Here is a 22922-nt window from a genome sequence, read left to right on the forward strand (position 1 = left end):
AAAAAATCATCTATTATATAGCCCAGGCTTCCCAGATGGCTCAGTGTTAAAGAATCTGCCCACCAAGCAGGAGATGCAGGTTTGATCCCTGGGTCGGGAAGATCCCCTGGAGAAGGAAATGGCAACCCACTCCAGTATTCTTGCCTGGAAAATCCCATGGCCAGAGGAGCCTGGTGGGCTATAGTCCATAGGGTCACAGAGTTGGGCACGACTTAGTGATTAAACAACATTATATAACCCTAAGGCTAGTTGTTGAGAAGGTAAATACTATTTTTCAGTAATTTTAGCTTATTCAAACTCTGATAAAAACTCAAATGATAGGAAATAATAGAACTACTGCTGCTGCTAAGTCGGTTCAGTCATATCCGACTCTGTGCGACCCCATAGATGGCAGCCCACCAGGCTCCCCCGTCCCTGGGATTCTCCAGGCAAGAACACTGGAGTGGGTTGCCATTTCCTTCTCCAATGCATGAAAGTGAAAAGTGAAAGTGAAGTCACTCAGTCGTGTCTGACTCTTAGTGACCCCATGGACTGTAGCCTACCAGGCTTCTCCTTCCATGGGATTTTCCAGGCATAACTTCAAATACTACACATAAAAGTTTCACTACTCTATTATTCAGCAACATGGTGACTGACAAGTCTGTAGCACATTAGAATAATCATTGTTATTGTTCTTGAAAGAGCTTCAGCCAGGTCTCTGTAGAAACATGTATCCTAGACAATAGGGAAATTGTAAGAATGACCAAACTCCCAGAGATCAGCAAGAATGTAGATATTTACAACAGGACAGAGTCACTTCAGTAACATTTGATTCTTTTATATCCTTTATAAGAATATTTTGTTCTTAAAAACACTAAGATCCAGGGGAAGATTAATGACAAAAGATAACTGAGAAGCAACTTTACTGCTAGAAACTGCTCACCAAAGAATCAGAGCAACCTTCACTAGGCACTTACAAATATTCACCCTAAGCAATTCACATGTTACCATTCCAGAGATAAAAGAAGAAGAAAGCACCCTCAGATATAATCTCTTCTCTGACCTGGGTTTCCTTAGGAGAAAAACAAATGTCACAACAGTGACTCCTCTATCTTCCCTAGAGTCTAACTTTACCTCCACCTCTGACTTTGCCCTAAAAACATGCTCATATTTTTGGGGTGTGTGTGTGTGCGCTCACATGTGTGCCTGCATGATTATGTGGATATGTCTGAAACCTGCATATATGGATAGGGCTTCCCAGGTGGGGCTAGTGGTAAAGAATTTGCCTGCCAATGCAGGAGATGTGGGTTCAATCCCTGGGTCAGGAAGATCCCCTGGAGAAGGAAATGGCAACCCACTCCAGTATTCTTGCCTGGAAAATTCCATGGACAGAAGAACCTGATGGGCTACAGTCCATGGGGTCACAAAGAGTCAGACATGACAGAGCACGTACACACACACACACGGATTAAAAAAATAATCCTTTTTTCTCTTAAGCCCTATTCCCCCTCAAATGGCCACCTCACCTTGCTCCCACCTTAAAAGCCAAACCTTAGTCTCCGCTTCTTCATCTTCCATTTATCCCTCTGACTGCTTGGGTGTGGCTTCCACTCCCAACATCCTGCTGAAATTATTCTCCTGAAGATCTTTTACTATCACATCCAAGGACCATGTCTCAGTTTTCATCATTCTCTATTGTCATTTGAATTGCTGATTAGTCCCTCATTTTTGAAATTGTATTTCCCCTTATATTTCCCCATAAGTCTTCTCTTAAATGGAACTCTTCTGCTTCCTTTCCTATCTTTTTAACCAACACCATTTTCTCAAAGAATCATCTCTCTCTCTCCACTTATCCTTGCTCCTAGGCATTACTTGATGGTCAGTATCTCTCTTCCCTCTGAGTAAGCTCACCTATGCTTCAGTCTTCAAAGGTCACTTACACCAAATGAGTCCCAAAGCTGTATCATAAGCCCTAACCTTCCTGACTTATGGTCCTAGAATTTCCATTGCATGATGGATAGCTTCATGTGTCACATAAGTACACAATACAATTCAGCCCAAACATATGTATCATCTTTTACCTTTATCCTTCAAATTAAGTTTGCTTAACCATAGACAATTTTCTCCAAAGATGAGCTGGCATATGAAATTTTGCTTCTATAAAATAAAATAATATAGCATGAAAGATGGCATGATGGTAACAAAACATGTATAAGGTCTGAAGTCAAAAAGAGGACTTTCAAGAACTCACTCTGCCTCTTTCTAATTATGTTGACTGCAGGCCATCAAATCTACATCACTTACCTTAGCTCATCAAAAATTCTATGTAAATGTGACACATATGAAGAGAGAATGGTATAGAGGCTAAGAGCACAGAGTTTGAATATAGCTGTTCAAGTCTCACAATATTCATGAGCTGTGTGATCTCAGGCAAGTTATTTTACTCTATCTCAGTTTTCACATATGTAAATTGAGCAGAAAGAACCTACCTCATAGCATTGTTTTGAGAATGGAAACAAATTCCTAAACATTAAGTATGTACAAACTACCTAACACGTCCTAAATGCTCAATAAATGTTTATTATTATTATTAATCAATAAGTATTATTTCACACACTCCCTTTATCTTCTTTTACATGTGGACTTTGTACAAACTTTTTCTCACACATTTAGGTTGGTCCAGCTTCTCTTTCTTGATTCTGGGCCTTTCTCTGTACATGCTACATCCTTCTGTACATGTACATCCCTCTGTCTAAAAGGACCTCCCTTTGAACCCTCCCTGGCCTTATGCTATAGGTCCCAGCTTAGATGACACTTTCCTCCAAATGCCTTCCCTAACCCCTAAGCTTGCACTAAGAGGCTGCTCTCAAACTTCCAAATGACTAGACATAGCCTAACACTAATCATGTTGCATTTTTTTTATTATATTGTTTTTTAACTCTCAGGACTGTGCCTGGCACACGGGAGGTACGCAAGTATTTGTTAAATGAAGGGAGGTTTACCAGGCATCCAAAATCATTTGCTGCATTCACCTATTTTTATAAACTAGTACTTTAGGGGAAACGAAAATGAAACAAAACAGTGGGTTATGTTTATTCTGAGATAAGTCACCCCAAATTATGGGAAACCAGTGGACATAGCCACCAAAAAATAAAAAAGGTCTCAGGAAGAATAAAACTGAACCTCATCAATATAGATTGTCTTAGTTAACTTGCTCTCTTGGCGTAAGTCAGGTATTTTCTAACAAATATCTATTTGGCTCTTCAGGTAAAAAAGTCTCTACCTGCTCTTATCTATCCCTTATCCCATGCCAGTTCTAATCCCCAGAGGCAATCTTTTTCACAGTTTGGAGTAATAGGCTTTCTGATATTGCCTATACATGATATTGAAGTGCTCAAATTTCTTCTTAAATGTTTGTTTTGGGTACTTTGACGTTCCCTAAGTTTAAAATACACACCAGATTTTAGAAACCAAAAGAGAGCTAAGATAAATAAAAAGGAGGGGAAGATTCAATTCAGTAGGTCACACACTTGTGTGTTCTTAAGACGCACCCAGGAAGCATGTTTAAACTGCAGATTTCCAGGTCCCATGCCACAATTCTGACTCGTTAGGTTTGGAGTAGGGGCCAGGAAGATGACTCCATTTTAACATGAACTTTGAAGTGATTCTAGTGTTGGATGTCTCTCCCCATCATATGTTGGAAAACACTGAAATAAAACAGTCTAAGACCTGTAGGTATTCCAAGAAAAATGGAAAAACAGCAGCATAAATGTTTTTATATTGTCCATTTCAAATTTTACATGGTCATTCAAATTTGGCAGTGTAAGAAAAATGGCTGCCCTTCAAAGGTAGACTGAGGTTTGAACAAAAATGAACCTGAGCCACTGAAATGATCAATTTTTTGGCCATTATGTAGGTTCATGTAAAACTTCCCTGTCCAGATGGCACAAAATTATTGAGCAGACCAATGACTCATGATAATAAAACTGAGTTCTTCATACTCTCTTTTTTTCTTTAGATTGGTTTGCTGCTGAATTTAAAATGTTACTTGAGAAAAATATATATGGTTAAAAAAATGGTATCTGAATAGAAATTCCAATTTACTTTTATATTCTGAATATGATGGTAACTAAAACTTATTAAGATGTTAAAGCAGGAAGCCAATAGGCTTGGGCTTTAATCTTCATTTAATTTGCCACTAATTAGCACTATCATCTGCTTAACAAGTCATCTCCTCAGGGCTTCAACTTCCTCTTGTGTAAAACGAAGGGTTAAAATAGCCTAGTGTTTTTCTAACTGTAGGTCACAATAAGATGTGAAATCAGGTTTAGCGGGTCAGCATGTTTATATTAATTAAAAATGGAATGAAACAGAAAATAGAGTGCATCACACACATTAGAGGTAAATATTCTTTTATAAAGCTTGCTTTTGTTTCAGTTTGTGTGTGTATAAACTGGGTAAGAATGTAAAATAGTTCTTACTGAGGCATGTGGTTAAAAAAATGATGGTTTGACAAGTGTTGGTGAGGATGTAGAGAAACTGAAACTCTCATACATTGCTGATGGGAATGTAAAATGGTGCAGCTGCTTTGAAGAGTTGGCAGTTCCTCAAAAGGTTAAATACATCATTATTATATGACTTAGCAATTCCACAGTTCCACTCCTAGGTATGTAGGTGTGTTTGTGTGTGTGTGTGTGTGTCTCCAAGAGAAATGAAAACACAGGTCCACACAAAAATCTGTTCACAAATGTTCCCAATAGCATTATTCTCAACAGCCCCAACATGGGAACATTCCAAATGTTCATCAACTGATGAACGGATAAACAAAATGTGGTTTATCCACAAAAAGGTGTTTTATTCAACTATGAAAAGGAAGTACTGATACATGCTACAACATAGAGGAACCTTGAAAAAATTATACCAAGCGCAAGGAACCAGTCACAATAGACTACATGTTGTATGATTCCATTTATATGAGATGTCTAGAAGAGGCAAATCTATAGAAACAGAAAGTAAATTAGTGGTGACCTAGCACCTGGGGGTAAGGGAGAAGGGACTGATTGCTAATAGGCACGGGTTTTTTTCCAGGAAGTGGTGAAAATGTTGTAAAATGATTGTGGTGATGGCTGTACAAATCTGTTAATATACCACAAACCACTGAATTGCCCACTTTAAAAACAGGTAAGTTGGTATGGTATAAGAATTACGTTTCAATAAAACTGCTATTTTTAAAAAACACAGTTTGAAAGTCACTAGCTAGATGATAGATGATCACTGGGGTCCCTAAGAATGCTCAGTGTACCCCTCATGTAGGGTTCACTTTACCCATACGCACACAGTGGTTATTGGGAGGCAGGGCAGTAAGTATCATGAAACACCAGCTGACTCCAGTTCTGATTCTAGTGCTAATGAGATCCATGGTGACCTCTGTACTACCCTTTCCTTCTCGTAAGACGAGGATGACAACTTACCCTACAGGGTTGTTCTACACACAAAAGGAGATAATAAATGCATACTATGTCTGGCACATTCCTTGGGGTCACAGCCAGATCTTGTCAGTCTTTGTAAGCCTCTGTATTTAAGACAAATTCAATAAACATTATTCCAATGACTTTGTTAACAGGATACATATTTGGGTTTAGCTTAGTTTACATGTCATATTGTCTTAACAAGGCCTATGTCATTAGACTCATAAAAAAAATTCACAAATGTAATTTTTTCTTCAGCCCTTTGACTTCTTTTAGTACAAAAACTACTCTCTTTATAATACGGTATAATGGAGGTAGGAACACTAGCTGAAAAGAAATTAGTGGTCTCTTTAAAATATTCAAATTTTAATTTCAAAGTATTAGAAAAACTATCCATCTCTTCTTAAATGTCTGTTTTGGATACCTTGAGCAATTACATTTTGTAGTGTCTATTCGGAAGTCAAACTAGGGAAATTCTCTGTGGTCCAGTACTTAGGATTTCATACTTCCACTGCAGGGAGTATAAGTTTGATATCTGGTGAGGGAACTGAGTTCCTACAAGCTGCAGGGTGGCCAAAAATAAAGTCTATTGAGTACTTGAAATGTGGCTAGTTTGTATAGAGATGTTCCATAAGTGTAAAATACACACCCAATTTTATTTAACAAGCTAAACAGGAAAAGAATTTGAAAAAGGATACATGTACATGTATAACTGGCTCAGATTGCTGTACACCTGAAACACAACATGGTTAATCAACTATACTCCAATATAAAATAAAAAGTTTTTAAAAAGCCAAATTAAACATTATTCACTTTTTAATATAAAGGTAACTAAAGTCCCAAAAGGGTAAGTCCACATATAAATGCTAGAATGTCCAATCGAAATTTTTTCCTTTAATTAGGTCAGCAGTTTTCAAAAATAGCTCCAGCAGCCAAGATGTGATCAACCAGCACCCTTCCCAGTTTCCCACTCTGCCACCCTCTTTCACCCTCCTTCCATCTGGGGAACCTCTCCTCCACTGGCCTCAATGAACACTCAAGCTGCTATTTTCTTCCCTGTCTAGCTTCCTTGGTTAGAGTGACTGGTCAAGGGATGAGGCTGTTCACCACAAACAATTCAGTTCAGTTCAGTTGCTCAGTCATGTCCAACTCTTTGCGACCCCATGGACTGCACCATGCCAGGCATCCCTGTCCATTGCCAACTTCCCAAGTTTACTCAAACTCATGTCCATAAACAATTAGGCAGACGTGAAGAACCAGCTCATTGGAAAAGACCCTGATGCTGGGAAAGACTGAAGGCAGGAGGAGAAGGGGATCACAGAGGATGAGATGGTTGGATGGCATCACCAACTCTATGGATATGAGTTTGAGTAAGCTCTGGGACTTCGCGATGGACAGGGAAGTCTGGAATGCTGAAATCCACGGGATAGCAAAGAAACAGACATGACTGAGTGACTGAACTGAACAAAAATACAACATACAGGGGGGCTTCCCAGGTGGCACTAGTGGTAAAGAACTGGGCTGCCAATGCAGGAGACACAAGAGACATGGCTTTTATTCCTGAGTCAGGAAGATCCCCTCGAGTAGGAAATGGCAACTCGCTCCAGTATACTTGCCTGGAAAATTCCATGGACAGAGGAGCCTGGCAGGCTACAGTTCATGGGGCTGCAATGAGTCAGACAGGACTGAGTGACCGAGCACACATGAACACAATATACAAAACAGATGTCTCTACCTGCTCTCGTCCACCCCTTCTTCCAAGCCAACTCAAACTCCCAAAGGCAACCTCTGTCACAGTTTGGAGTAAAGACTTTCTGATATTGCCTATACAGGAGAATAACAGCAAGCACACAAATACTATGTGTTAGTCACTGTTCTAAGCATTCAATATACATTATCTCATTTTATATTCACAACAGCTCATGAGGAAGCTATTATCATGACGCCTGTTTGACAAATGAGAAAACTGAGGCACAAAGTTAACACGAATCACATAGGAATGCATATTTTTAAAAATTAAACTGGTCTTATGTTAATATGCTTCTTAGTAATTATTTCCTCTTGGATGTCTTCCCACATTAGGACATACAGATCTACCTCAACCTTTGAGTACCACATACTATTTCACTCTGCAGTAGTTTATGACTTGTTTAAAGAGGCCTTGGTCAATGAACACTTACACCATTCTCATTATTAAGAATGGAACTGGAATGAACACGCTTCTACTATTGCCTACTTGGCAGTGTGCATCCATGGTGTATATTCCTAAAGGCAGCATTTCTAGTTCAAAAAACCTATGTATTAAAATTTTTCATAGGTATTTCTAAATGTTCCTCAAAAATATTGCATCAATTTATATATATATATATATATATTTGCATCAATTTATATTTGAGCCATTAGCTATATGAGAATAAACCTATTCACTACATTCTTATCTATGTTGAAGAGTATTAATCACTTTTTATTTTTCTAACCTGCTAGATATGTGGAAAATGGTATATTATTGCTTTAGTTTTTATTCTTTTAATCACTGGAAGGTTGAGTATGTTATTAAATGTATATTGGCCACTTAATATACTTATTTTTTGAAACTACAGTTATATTTTTCAAAGGTCATTTATAAATTGTTTATCTCCACAACTTAACTACTTCTAAATTTGCACAAGGACCTTCTGAATATCGTGTGTAACTCCTTGTACAATTCAAATTGCCTCTCAGAGCAGCTGTCTTTCCTGGTGTCTGATTCCTATTGAGATCTCATTAATATTCTTTGTAAACAGAAATGTTGCTTCACTGTACAGATGAAGAGTTTCTGTAGAGTTCTCTTCTGTAGGGCACCCACCCCTTGACTGCTCATCAATATTCTCACCAGAGCACAACCCTGTGAGAAGCCTGACTAACACTATGTGACAATCTAGGCATTAAGATCATTCTCTGTGGTTGGGCTTCAGCTGTGCCCCCCAACCAGCCTGTCTAAGGTATCTTAGTTGTGTGGGGAAAGGGGTGCTCTGGATCATCATCTTTGGAATCTGAATCTCTCACGTGGAGTCCAAACACATCTAATTTTTCTGAGAAAGTCCTCTATATACCCAATGTAAAAACAGATTTGGAATTATAGTTTTGGCTTGATCCCAGGGTTATTAGGCCAGAGCAGGAAAGCAGACATAGACCCTAATCATCCACCATCTAGATAGACTGTGTCAGAATCAGGTAAAAGACTGAGCCACCTTAGCATAAGCCTAGGGATCAGTTATGTGCAAAGTGATTCACTCATTTGATTTTATTCCATTAATCCTTATGACACCATGAAGTAAATACTATTCTTGTCTTTCGGAGGAAAAAAGAGGCTCAGAAAGGTTAAATTACTTGCTCAAGATAATATACCTAGTGAGTGGCATACCCAGGATTGGAAATAGTCTGAAAGACCATAATGTCCATGCTCTAATGTTTTACTGCACACCACATCCTCCCTGTATCTGGGGGTACTCTGAGTCAGTCTCAAAGTGTCTCAAAATTAGAAACGGAAAGGGCTGGGCCACATATCCAGCTTCCATCTCTAAGTCCACTCTGTCCCAGTTCCTTTCAGCTCAGGTCCACATCTTGATTCTACCACTTATCTATTTCTTTCTTTAGGTTGGCGGGGGGGTATGCCATGCAGCTTGTGGGATCTTATTAGGTTGGTGCAAAAGTAACTGCGGTTTTTCATCATTGAACTTTGCCATTTGATACTGGAATACATTCTTAAATAAATGTGGTTATGCTATACATCACTTTAATGCACATTTCTTGCTTTGTGTTTTTTTTGTTAATAATATTACTTGTTGTTTATTTCGTATTTATTTTAGACTATAGAAATCATGTTAGACAAAAAGCAAATTCAAGCAATTATTTTTTTCCAAGTTCAAAATGGGTTGCAAAGCAACAGAGACAACTCACAACATCATCATCACATTGGCTCAGGAACTGCTAATGAACGTACAGTACAGTAATGGTTTAAGAAGTTTTGCAAAGGAGACAAGAGACTTGAAGACGAGGAGCAGAGTGGCCAGCTATTGGAAGTTGACAGTGACCAATTGAGAGCAATCATCGAAGCTGATCCTCTTACAACTATGTGAGAAGTTGCTAAAGAACTCAACATCAACCATTCTATGGTCATTCAGCATTTGAAGTAAATTAGAAAGATGAAAAAGCTCGATAAGTGAGTGCCTCAAGAACTGACCAAAAATCAAAATAATCATTGTTCTGAAGTGTCATCTTCTCTTACTGTATGCAACAATGAACCATTTCTCGATCAAGATTGTAATGTATGACAAAAAGTGGCTTTTATATGACAACTGGTGAAAACCAGCTCAGTGACTGGGACAATAAAAAGTTCCAAAGCCATTCCTAAAGCTAAACTTACATCAAAAAAGGTTATGGTCACTGTTTGGTGGTCTGCTGCCCGTCTGATCCTTGACAGCTTCCTGAATTCCAGAGAAACCATTACATCTGAGATTATGCTCAGCAAATTGATGAGATGCACTGAAAACTGCAATGCCTGCAGGCAGCACCAGTCAACAGGAAGGGCCCAATTCTCCATGACAACGCCCAACCGCACATCACACAACCAACCCTTCAGAAGTTGAACAAATCATGCTACAAAGTTTTGCCTCATCAGCCATATTCACTGGACCTCTCACCAAACCAACTACCACTTCTTCAAGCATCTCAACAACTTTTTGCATGGAAAATGCTTCTACAACCAGAAGGAAGCAGAAAATGCTTTCCAAGAGTTCGTCAAATCGTGAAGCATGGGTTTTTATGTCACAGGAATAAACAAACTTATTTTTTGTTAGTAAAAATGTGTTGATTGTAATGGTTCCTAGTTTGATTAATGAAGATGTGTTTGAGCCTAGTTATAATGATTTAAAATTAACAGTCTGAAACCACAATTACCTTTGTACAGGTTGAGGAAGGCATAGCAACCCATTCCAGTATTCTTGCCTGGAGAATCCTCATGGGCTACAGTCCATAGCATGACAAAGAGTCGGACACGACTGAGCAACTAAGCACAGCACAGCATATATATAGATATGTATAGCTATACGTATATATATAGCTTTTATAATTAAATGTTCATATCTTTGGAAGAAATGATGCTAAAGCTGAAACTCCAGTACTTTGGCCACCTCATGCGAAGAGTTGACACCCCACTCCATTACTCTTGCCTGGAAAATCCCATGGACAGAGGAGCCTGGTAGGCTGCAGTCCATGGGGTCGCTAGGAGTCAGGCACAACTGAGAGACTTCACTTTCACTCTTCACTTTCATTCATTGGAGAAGGAAATGGCAACCCACTCCAGTGTTCTTGCCTGGAGAATCCCGGGGACGGGAGAGCCTGATGGGCTGCTGTCTATGGGGTCGCACAGAGTCGGATACGACTGAACCGACTTAGCAGCAGCAGCAGCAGTATCTATTAAGTAACATTAGGAAAATCACTCTAAGCCTTAGTCTTATCATCTCAAAGATGTTCTTTTAGCCTAGTGCTAAAATAAGTGCTTAATAAATAAGGACAGTGGTGGTGGTAATAAAAATAGCTAAAATTCGTCAAACATTTGCCATGTGCTAAATGCTGTTTTAATTCTTTTGCAAATATAAACTTATTAATCCTCATAATAACAAACTCAGAATAGTATTGTCCCACTTTACAGATGAAGAAATTGAGGCCCAGAGGGGTTAAATAAGTCTTAGCTCATATTTTTTAGGAAGCTGGGATGGAAACAAAATCATAATCTCAAGCACAAAAGATAAATCAGTCATGCAGTTCCAACACACACTGTTCTTCACTGTAACTTATTTTTGCCAAATCAGCAATTTTTTAAAAGGCGCATCTTTGATGTTGTCTCTTTGAAACTAATAGTGATGACCAGGAAAACTTGCTGTTTAGTTAGTTGGTAAGTCATGTCCGACTCTCTTGCAACCCCATGAACTGTAGCCTGTCAGGCTCCTCTGTCCATGGGATTCTCCAGGCAAGAATACTGGAGTGAGCTGCCATTTCCTTCTCCAGGGTATCTTCCCGACCGAGGGATCGAACTTGTGTCTTCTGCATTGGCAGGCACATTCTTAATCACTGAGCCACGAGGGGACTTCCAGAAAAACTATGGCTGCTCAAAACACTGACACTATTTCTCTGCACCAGAAACTCTAAATCTCTGTCAAAAGGGCCAAATTTTAGGTGTTCTCAACACCTCCGTAAAAACTCTAAGTTGAAGATTAATAAAATTATCATTTTCCTACATGCTTCTATTACTTTATTCATCCATTTAAATATTTTCTTGTACTTTTGAAACCCACATTTGCTTTTTACATAATTGTGGTAATCTCACAAAGCTTATTTAGACAGATAAAAGAGTAACCTCTAATCATAGCCTTTACAAACTAACGTGAGTTTAAAGTTTTTAGGTCGTGAAAAGTGAACCAGAAAACTTTCTAATCTTTTTTTTTCTTTAAATTAAGGACTTAACAGATCTAATCCAAGTTTAATTCTCCCTCTTCCCCCAGATCTAATTTGTTATTTATTCACTAAGTTCTTCCACCCAAGTTGATAATTAACTCATTGTTAGGACAATCATAGACCAAGGCAGTGAGGTTTTTCTTCCAGTATTTTTTCACACATAGCAATGAAAATCTCTTTCAATACGTGAAAAAACCAAACCAAAAACTCTACAGATAATGTTGGCAATAATTTCACATTTAAAGTGAAAAGTAGAGAAAAGTACAGTTAATTGTAAAAACAAGGTAGAAATATAGAGTTGACTGAGGCCATTATACAAAACATAGATTTAACTCTGAATGCTTGTTTTTCCTTTAACCTTTATATCATTTCATACTTTAACATCAGCTGCATCAAATATCAGTGCCTGGTACAGGGTAGGGGCTCACTAAATATCTGTTACACAAATGAAAAACAAATCATGCTAGCTCTCAGTCACCAGGTATCTTGACAAAGGAATGCCCACCTACATAACTGAGGATCTATCCATAAACTACATACTCCCAGGTCTTGCCAGTTACATGCTAATCAAAACAAAGTGGCTAATGAGTTTTCTTTGCAATGTCAAAGCAAAAGAAATACATACACTTATTTAAGAAGGCTGCTTCTGTTAAAGATATAACTTCCTTATACCAGTTCTTTGTCCTTAATAATTAATCAAGTTTTCTCCAAATACAGGGCTTCTAAGTTTCACTCCTGGCCATTTCCAGGAAGGGCCTGGCTTTCATTCTTATCTGAAATTTTAGATGATGTATTTTTTTCAGGACTTGTTCAATCTGAAAAGCCAGCGCAGATCAATTTAACCAATCCCTTCAAGCAAGAGAATTAAAACAGTTTTACTGAAAAGTGATTCTTCCCTAGGCAAGTTCTATAATCCTTCCTTTCTGTAAAAATCTTAGAAGCTAACCCAGAACAATGCTTTAATCAAGCACAAACATAGCTGAAGCTGGTCACATAAAAAATTACCAAATCACACAGGCACAGAAGTGATAAAATTTTGTTACTTGTGTGAACCAGTCCTGTGCATCTTATTTCTTAAGGACTGTCTTCTGCACTGGCAGGCAGATTCTTACCACTGTTTTTAAAAAGTCATTGAGAGGCATTTTTTGAGTAATGAGAGGTCTTTTAGTTACCAGGGGAAAGTCAATCAACTCTTTAGGTAGGTCTCAGTTTCTTCATCTCAAAAACAGCTAATAATTCACAAGGGATGGTTTTTGAGGATGAAATGAGAAAATAAAAGTATAAATTGCTATAAAAACTATTATAATTCTTAATAAAATTTCAAGTCAGTTTCAAGGAAAAAAATACTGGAATTAAAAATTATTCTACCCAATGAAGAGAAATTGGAAAAAAAAAAGTATAACTGATTAGTTCCATTGTCTGGTTTCACTAGATGTTAACAAGAAACCCCTTGTTTAACACTGTTGCTAAAAACCTTTCTAATCAAAACACTGTCCTATTTCAGGACATGTAGTAAGTAAAAGGAAAGTACTTTCATCTTTCCTTGAGAACTCTAGGTAGCTTTCTTCTTTTCCTCCCAGAGAAGAAAGCAGAAAAAGTTTCTGGGTGCTTGAAGATTCTAGTGTGTTAGTTCTAGTTTTGCTATACTAGCTTTTAAAAATGTCATGAGAGCTAACAGATTAGTATTGGCCAGCAGTAATCACCCTGAAAGTACATGCTGACAGTGGTAGTAAAATAGTGGCCTAGATCCTGGGAACACCTTGGAAAACCTGCACTCAGATGGAAATGAATCCTGCCTATCACAGTACCCAAACCTTTGTCCAGCTACCTTCAGAAATCCTCAGAGACTGCTACCTGATTTGAACCCTGATGGAACTACTTCAGCTGTTGTCCATTAAAAAAATACACACAGTTAATTGTGTAACACACACAACAAAACTCTTGGATTGCAAACCAAACCAAAACTTTTAAAATCAAGAAGTCTATCTTCAAGGCTCATTCATTCATTCAACAAATATTTGAGCACTTACCATGTGTCAAGCAGAGTTCTATTTGCTAAGTATATAAGATAAAAAGTGACAGACAAGCTCTCTGCTCTCATGAAGCTTCCATTCCACTGGGGAAGCTGGACAATTCAACACTGTGATTAAATGAAACACTGTGACAATTAAACACTGTGATCAGTGCTGTGAAGGAAATACAAAGAGAGTAATTGGAGTGGTGGTAGGAAAGGGGGCAGATACTTCAGATAGTGGTCAGGGAAGCCCTCTTTGAGTGAATGACATTTGAGCTGAAACCTGAATGAGGAGGAGGAGACAGCCAGCCAGCCAGGTAAAGAGAAAAGATAGAAAATAGCAAATGCAAAGTCCCTGAGGCAGGAATGATGGCAAGGGAATGAGTCAGAAGTATGAAATGATGACAGAGATGAGTGGCAGCCAGTTTAAATAAGGATTTACTGGGGATGGTAGAAGATTTTAATGTCATTCTAAGTGTGATGTGAAGTCAAACGCTGTTAGATAATCCTGTTTGTAAGATGAAGATATGTGTAATACATTCTATGAGTATAAAATTGCTTATTACATGCATAATGGCTACATACAAAATGAAAAGGAAAGGCAAGGTTCTCACACTTAGAAGATTTTCAGTGTTTTAAGGAAGCAATAATTCATAAATAGTGACAGCACTAGGGTGACAAATGAAGTAAAAATAAAGTGCTAACTGAAGACTGGGGAGGGAGTCACTGATTCAAATAGAAGACTTAAGAAAAGGCCTCATATTTTTAAAGTAAAAAAAATTTTTGAGCTCTTAAAGAAAAAAGGATTTAAGCAGGAGTGGGGGAAGGAGGGGAGTCTGAGGCTGTGGGAACTGCATAAGCAAAGGCACAGAGGCAGGAAAAGACAGGGTGGGTCCAGGAAACCATGAATCATTGCATGGCTACAATTGCATGGCTACAGTGCCAGGTGGGTGGGTAGTGATGTGAGAGATAAGTCTGGAGAAATAGGCTGTCAGGGTGTGGGAGTTGGGGTCCTGAACGGCATGTTGAGAAATTTAGACTTAATTTACTTGGGCTTTGGCTTTAAGTATGTAAAAGGATCTCTTCAGGTACTTGTTAAAACTGCTAATTTCCATGCCCCATCCCTCCAGATACATTGATTTATAAGTCTAAGTGGGACCTAAGAATCTCCTTTTTAAACAAACACTCCAGGTGATTCTAAAAGAGGTAATCAGGAAACCATACTTTGAAAATCGGTGTACTATTTTTATTTATTTATTTTTATGACAAGTCTGGGCTGAAAGGGAAAAACTGAAGCCAACTCTAAGGATTGCTCAAGGTCTCTAACAAAAAGGGGGAACCTGACATAGAAGACTGATAACAGAGCCTTTATTGGGACTTTCCTGGATGTCCAGTGGTTAAGACTCCACAGAGGGTGTGAGTTCAATCCCTAGTCTGGGAACTAAGATCCCACATGGTGAGGTACAGTTAATAAAATAAAATTTTAAAAAACTCTTTTTTAAAAAAAGGGCCATTATCACTGTTGGGATACAATCAACCAAAGTTGGTGATTAGATGTGGGAGGAGAGAAGAACAGAAGTGTTCAAGACAACTTCAAACCTTGTCCTTAGGGAAATTAGGTGGGCACAGGTGCCTGGTGGAGAGAGACCATCTGCAAGGTCTATGAGGTGTTGGAAATGTGGATCTGGGGGCTCAGGAGATATGCAGAGGCACTAAACATGCTGCTTAGGTACTCCAAAGTAAATTCAACACAAATTAAACAATATAAAAAGTAAAACCATAAAATTCAGAAGGGAATTGAAGTGAGTACTTAAACCCATCTCTGGGTGGCAAAAAGACTTTTAAACATAAAAGTAATAAAAGAAATCCCAAAGAAAAAGATCTGTAGATAAGTAATAATATACCACATACAAAATTAAAATAACTAACATTTGACCATCAAACAAGCCATTGATATTCTAAAGAGCTTACTGGAATCCCTGAAAGTCCAGTGGTTAGGACTTGGAGCTTTCACTGCTAGGGTCCAGGTTCGATCCTTGGTGCGAGAACTAAGAAGATCCTGCAAGCAGCAAAGTTGCTGCTGCTGCTGCTAAGTCACTTCAGTCGTGTCTGACTCTGTGTGACCCCATAGACGGCAGCCCACCAGGCTCCCCCGTCCCTGGGATTCTCCAGGCAAGAACACTGGAGTGGGCTGCCATTTCCTTCTCCAATGCATGAAAGTGAAAAGTGAAAGTGAAGTCACTCAGTCGTGTCCGACTCTTCGATACCCCATGGACTGCAGCCTACCAGGCTCCTCTGTCCATGGGATTTTCCAGGCAAGAGTATTGGAGTGGGGTGCCATCGCCTTCTCCGAAGCAGCAAAGTTATCCCCTCCTAAAAAACCCCACTAAGAATAGTTTCTGTGTGGAATAGTGGAAGTTATTAGATAACTTGGCAGCTTAAACATCTTGTCATAAAGAGACTTGCTTTATACGCAGTAAAGCTGATTGGGCTTTGTGGCATAGACTGGCAGGGCTCTTTTGATGTACTTTACAAGACTGTCAAGTGTCAATCTAGGAGAGTGCCTAAATATACTAATTGTTGTAACTTACCTTGTCTTGAGGGCACAAATACACTAAATTGCCCCCAAGCTCCACTAAGCCTTGCTACCTCTAAGGAAACTGCCTTTACTACATCCAGTCTTTCCTGAGGCTTCATATATTTAAATTGTGTGCAGGGTTAGGAAGGACAGGAAATCATTTCACAATGTCGAGTGAGCAGGGGCTCATAAATCATCCTTTTAGCACATAGAATCAATAGCTCAACCCTCTCATCTTACAGATGAGGCTCAGAGAGGATGAAAGACTTGCCAAGATCACCTAAGTGGCTGATTCCCACCCCGGAGTCAGGAATCCTGACTCTCAAATGGCATCCCTTCCATTTTGTAGTGCTGCTCCATCCATCACGAGCTGTGGATTCTCAAAACAATTGATATTTAAAACATCACAATTGCAACTTCTATATGCTTTCTACTTTATCACTCTACTCATTCAGTTTGGTCTAATAACAACCTGTACTCCCTCCCCCAAAGCCCCAAATAAATGAGAGAACTCCAAAAAACAAACAAAAAACAAAATTAAAATGTTCAGGCATTCATTTAAAAATGGGAATAGATTAACCAAAAGACAATTCACAGAAATGAAAATGAAGGTATGAAAAATATTCACTCTTACTAGTAATTAGATAAATATACATTTAATCTCTTTTACTTATCAAATTAGTAAAGATTAAAAAATAAGATTCAAAGTTACAAAGATACACAAAGATAGGCCCTCACAATCACTGCAAGTGAGAATATTAATCTAGTCTTTATGAAAACGCAATTTGACAGCAGTATTTTTTAAATTTTCATGCTCTTTGACCCACTAATTAAACTTCTGAGAATCTAACCTAAGAAAATAATGAGTGATTTGTACAAAAATTTATGCATAAATTTGTTCTCAATTTTTTTCACTTGTTAATAATGGTGTAAAAAATCAAAACATCCAAACACACAGTTAAATTTTGCACCATTGATAGAATAGGGTATTAAACATCTATTTAAATTGTTTTCAAATAATTTTGATGTTGAGGAAAACCATGATATGATGTAGAATGGAAAAGCAGATACAAAATTCTACTGTAGTAAAATGAACCCAACTACCTGTATGTTTATGTCAGTGTGTCTGTGGGTATCAAAGACAAAAAAAAGACTTAAAGGAAGTGAAGTGAAAGATGCTCAGGCATGTCTGACTCTCTGCAATACCTGGACTATACAGTCCATGGAATTCTCCAGGCCAGAATACTGGAGTGGGTAGCCTTTCCCTTCTTCAGGGGATCTTCCCAATCCAGGGATCGAACTCAGGTCTCCCACATTGTGGGCAGATTCTTTACCAACTGAGCTATCAGGGAAGCAAATAGGACTTCTCACCAGAACAAATTATGGGCTAGTCTATCTTCTTCATAATTTATTTTTCCCCTTATTTTCTATAATTAGCAATATAATTCTTATTTTCAAAATATGTATGTTTGTATATATGAATATAGAACAAGAATTGTATATAACATGAAAAAAGATTTTAAAAATGATTAATTTGTAAATCACTCACATAGAGGTGTCGGTTGAAGTCACGGAAATAGATCAGATTGTTCAGGGGGAGAGTATAAGGAGAACAGGATGCTGGAGAGGGTCACAGCAAACACACACATTTAAGGGGCAAAAAGACTGAATTAGTGAACGAGCATAGAAGGAAGTAGCTAGATGGAGAACCAGGCACTGTCACATCAAGAAAGCCACATGAGGGACTTCTCTGGTGGTCCAGTGGTTAAGAAATCTGTACTTCCACTGCAGGGGGTGCAGGTTTGATCCCTGGTTGGGAAACTAATATTCTGCATGCCACATGGTGTGGCCACAAAAAAGAAAGCCACATAATACGAAGAACCAGAAAAGTTGTCCATATGGTCAAATGTTGCCAGCAGTAAGGAGGATAGTGACAGGGCCATTAGAGGGAAATCACTGGGTACTACACATGAACAGACTGGTTCCCTCTAGTTCTGGTGAAAGAAAGTGAAAGTGTTAGTCACTCAGTCGTGTCCAACTCTTTATGACCCCATAGACTGTCGTCCACCAGGCTCCTCTGTCCATGGAATGCTCCAGGCAAGAATATTGGAGTGGGTTGCCATTCCCTTCTCCAGGGGATCCTCCTGACCCAGGGATCGAACCTGGGTCTCCAGCATTATAGGCAGATTCTTACCATCTGAGCCACCAGGGAAACTTCTAATTCTGGTGGTGGAAGCCCAATCTGAGCAAATGGTACCTATTCAATAAAACTGACTGTGAAGAAAAGAAGTCCTGTGCCTAAATTATCTGCTTAAACTTCAGTTTATGGGGGGAAAAAGATTGTGGAAATCTAAAACCAAGTAAAAGCATATTAGGATGACTAATCTATTGGTAATGAAACAAAAATTGGCAATACTTTGGTGTACAAGAAAAAACATGTTTGAGGGATTGTAAAGTTTCCATATAGTAAGCTCTGTTATAGAATAATTAAGGGAAAAAACAGCTCCACACTTGTTATCAGAAGGACAAAAAAACTGTTACCTTTTTTCCCTAAAGATGCAGGTTCTCAGTTTCAGAGCAGTATTAAAATATTATTTAAAAGTAAAAATAATGTAAAATATCACAGTATCATGTTAACTTCTTGAAACTGGACATGTGAAGTTTCTAGAAATATTTTCAAATATAAACAAATCATTTGACATGCTAAATAATGGATTGTTTGTTGAGTCAAACCTTGTCTTTTTGTAATAATCAGATGAAATTAACCTTCTCATAGGCTATTAATTAAATATACAATTTCTCAATGATAAACAAATGTCCTAGTCTGGAGAGGGGATGTTGATAATGGGGGTGGCCATGGATATGGACTTCCAACCTAGAGAACTGAGAGATAATAAATAAATGTTGGCTTAAGAAACTAAAAAAACAAAAAAAAAATCTCGTCTTTTTTATGAAAAGATGTCTGCATTAGCAGAATAACTTGACTGAGTCTCAAGGACTCTCTATCCAGCCACAGAATAAACACACCAGAATGGGCCTACCAGGAGTACCATTTACCATAGAATCTCAATCCCTCAACCCTCAAGCAGAAACTACTCAATTTACAACCACTCATTTTGTTACTAAAGAACCTTGAGAGTCTGTGTTAAGTAACTTAACATCGCCTGGAGATTACTGTACACAATCCAAAATAAAGTACCTAAACTTCCTATCAAAAAACATGCAGTGAATAGACCATGCATGTGTGCTCAGCCATATTGGAGTCTTTTTGCAACCCCATGGACTGTAGCCCACCAGTCTCCTCTGTCCATGGGGTTCCCAGGTAAGAATACTGGACTGGGTTGCCATTTCCTACTTCAGGGGATCTTCCTGACCTGGAGGTCGAACCTGCATCTCTTGTGTCTCCTGAATTGGCAGGCGGATGCATTCTTTATCACTGCACCACCTGGAAAGCCAGTTCATCAAGTACCATGGCTCACATTGCCAGAGGAAACAACCATCACCTGTATTATTAACTCACAATCTCTATTTTAAAAACGAAAAACATAATCATATAGAAGAGGCTGTGGCATGTTCATCTTGTAAATATTAGAACACTGGCTCACAGCAGGCAGTTAGTAAATGCTTCATATAGTTACTCTAAATGAAGAATACTCAAGAATACCATAAACTTCAGATCATTAACACTCTGCAAAGAATCTTCAAACATTTCTGACCTCTTCCTCCCCCACCCCATCCCCTGCTCCAAAAAAAAAAAGAAAGAAAAAGACATTTTGAGGGTACCTTAGCAAGAAAAAGTATCCTCTGTCTTTAAGGTGTGCTGTTAACAGAACTATTTTCACTTCTGAAGCTTTCTTTCCTTAGAATTATGAGATTAAAATTTGGCCCACCTTTAACCAGAATCTGGAACAAATTTGAATGTACCAAGTTAAACAAAGTTACACAATGGGCCAATTTTTACAAATACACTGTTTTGCTAATGTTGCCAATACACTGTTCTCTTCCCAGAGGCTGCTCTAGAGTTCAGGGACTACAAGATAACAACACTTCCGGGCACAATACTGAACGGTGAAAATAGCCCCATCAGCTATTCACCAAACTGCACAGAATTAATGACAAGTCATAATTCCATTATCAAAATGCTATAATGTTGACAGAACACAATATGAGTGACACAAATACATGGACTGAAGAGAATCACTCAGTATTGCTCAGAGGTTCTTGTTGTTTATTCTGTTTTGTGTTCAAGGAAAAGTAGAGGAGGGATTTTTAAAACACTGTATGTTCTGTGCTCCTACAGCACTCTGGGTTGATCTCTAGTATAGCACTGACCTCACTAATACTCTAAGTTGTATCTACTGACCTGTCTAACCCATTTGATTTTATTCTTTTAGAATAGGAACATTTAGAACTTTGAATTCACAGAATCGACGATACAAACGGCACTCAATAAATGTTCTGTCCACAAAGTTAAACCCGGCGGTGGGGGTGAGACTATGGGCGATGAGACGATGGAAGGGCCTTGAGCACAAAGAGGAGCCAGGTGGAGTCTGTGAGACTATAGGCTTAGAGCTATTTTGGACAACGTGAGAAACAGCCAAGGCGATGAGACCGGCTATGGGACCCTGGCAGTGTAACGTGAGAAACAGCCAAGGCGATGAGACCGGCTATGGGACCCTGGCAGTGTGTTGCAGACAGAGGAGAACTCAGCAATGGCCAGGGGACAAATAACCATGGGATGGTTTGGGGGGACTTCCTAGGGCTGAGACAGACTGCGGCCACCACCTGGGCAAGTGACCAGGAAACAGTGAGCTCCTGGAATGCTCTGGAACTTTCAGAGTGTCTTTCAAGGATTCAGCCGTGAATTGGGGGTGTTAAGTATTCAGTAGCTAAAAAGTAGGAATATTTTAAAAACACAGCAGTTTATTTTTAAATTAATTTTCTATTTAATTAATATACTTATTTTAAATGAAATATTTCAAGTTTCCAGTTTTATAATAAATATATATAAGGTATTTAAAGTATAATTTTGTTTAACAATAGCATTTTAATAAACATTTAAACTAAAAAAAAATAATAATAAATAAATAAATGTTCTGTCCAAAAAATAAGTTCTTAAAGTGATTACTGAGTACCATACTACGTGTTGTTCTATCAATGCAAAACAAATACACACACACACTCCCTTTTTTGAAGGTCAACCTAGAACATGATCATCCTTCATCCAGGTTGTAACTCCGCAGGAACTTAAGTGCTCGTTGAGGCTCATCTTCTTTTGTGTCTACATCAGACCTCAGAACAAAGCATTATTTCATGGCTTCTAAAATACTTATCATTTGTTAATAGTAATTATGCAGATGAAATGTATTCCATTTAATCATCTAAAGCAAGAGCAAACGAAAGAATATCCAATGCAAAAGAAGACCTCTCTCCTTTAAAGGGTCACTGTCTTAATGGCTAATAACTCCCTAAGTATCTTTGACTAACTTGAAAAGTCAAGTCAATAGAACCACCTGGATTAGGCAGAGTTTTGAAAGCTGGAATTAAGTGAAAGATAATATTAGCTCAAATATCTCTCACCAGGATCGTAAGCACCAGTAAGGAAGGGTGCCAGATGGTTAGCTCCTAGCTCCTACAGCTTCAGGCTTAGTAGGTGTAGCCCGGGGTGTACAATTACCTTATATTAACACCCACGTATTGACAGGTGCCAGCGACTTGTACACGATAGCGATTCTGGGGTGACACATCCAGCTGTAAGGCCTGCTATAGTATCAACGTATCTCAAAAGGGTGTAAGAATCTTAAAGGGTTCAGCTGGCAGAATGGAAGGGGAGAAATATCGAAGAGGAAGAGAATGGCTGAAAATGAAGAATGAAAAACAACAGTTAGATTATCAGAATATTTCTCTGGGAGACTATTTTGAATTTTGAACTGCCGCTTTCCTCCACCACACTTATATAGTGAGAAAGGAGTGTTCCAGAGGGAAGAGGAGGGGGTCCGATCAGTTCCCGCCCTCAGTCAGCAAAGGCTCCGCTCTACATAATTACTCCCAACCCCATTCTTGCCTGGAGAATTCCAGGGACGGGGGAGCCTGGTGGGCAGCAGTCTATGGGGTCACACAGAGTCGGACACGACTGAAGCGACTTAGCAGCAGCAGCAGCCAGCACAGTACCCAGAAGTGAAGAAGGAGCAAAGGATCAGCAGTTCCTCCACTCCCTTTCTCGAGGGGGAGGGGTTCACGCTCCTTGTATTCCCCTCACCCGAAGCAGTCGCGGGAGAAAAAGGGTGTGGAGGGAATCCGGGGTCTCCGTGGACTCTCCGGCTGCGGAGGATGTGGAGAGAGAAGACCCTTACCTGGCTAAAAGCGGTCTTTCTTCTGCGCTGCTATC

General features: G+C 38.9%; 1 protein-coding gene across 2 annotated transcripts in view; it reads right to left on the minus strand.

Moving 5' to 3' along the window:
• Positions 1 to 22922, minus strand: part of LIMA1 (LIM domain and actin binding 1) — a 92186-nt gene extending 69264 nt beyond the window's left edge. For both annotated transcript variants that reach the window (XM_010857806.1, XM_010857805.1), the window contains exon 1: positions 22888 to 22922. The gene's annotated coding sequence lies outside the window, so the exon portion shown is untranslated. The remainder of the gene's footprint in view (positions 1 to 22887) is intronic.

Source organism: Bison bison, unplaced genomic scaffold (genome assembly GCF_000754665.1).
Source record: "Bison bison bison isolate TAMUID 2011002044 unplaced genomic scaffold, Bison_UMD1.0 scf7180017864383, whole genome shotgun sequence".
Taxonomy (NCBI): Eukaryota; Metazoa; Chordata; class Mammalia; order Artiodactyla; family Bovidae; genus Bison; species Bison bison.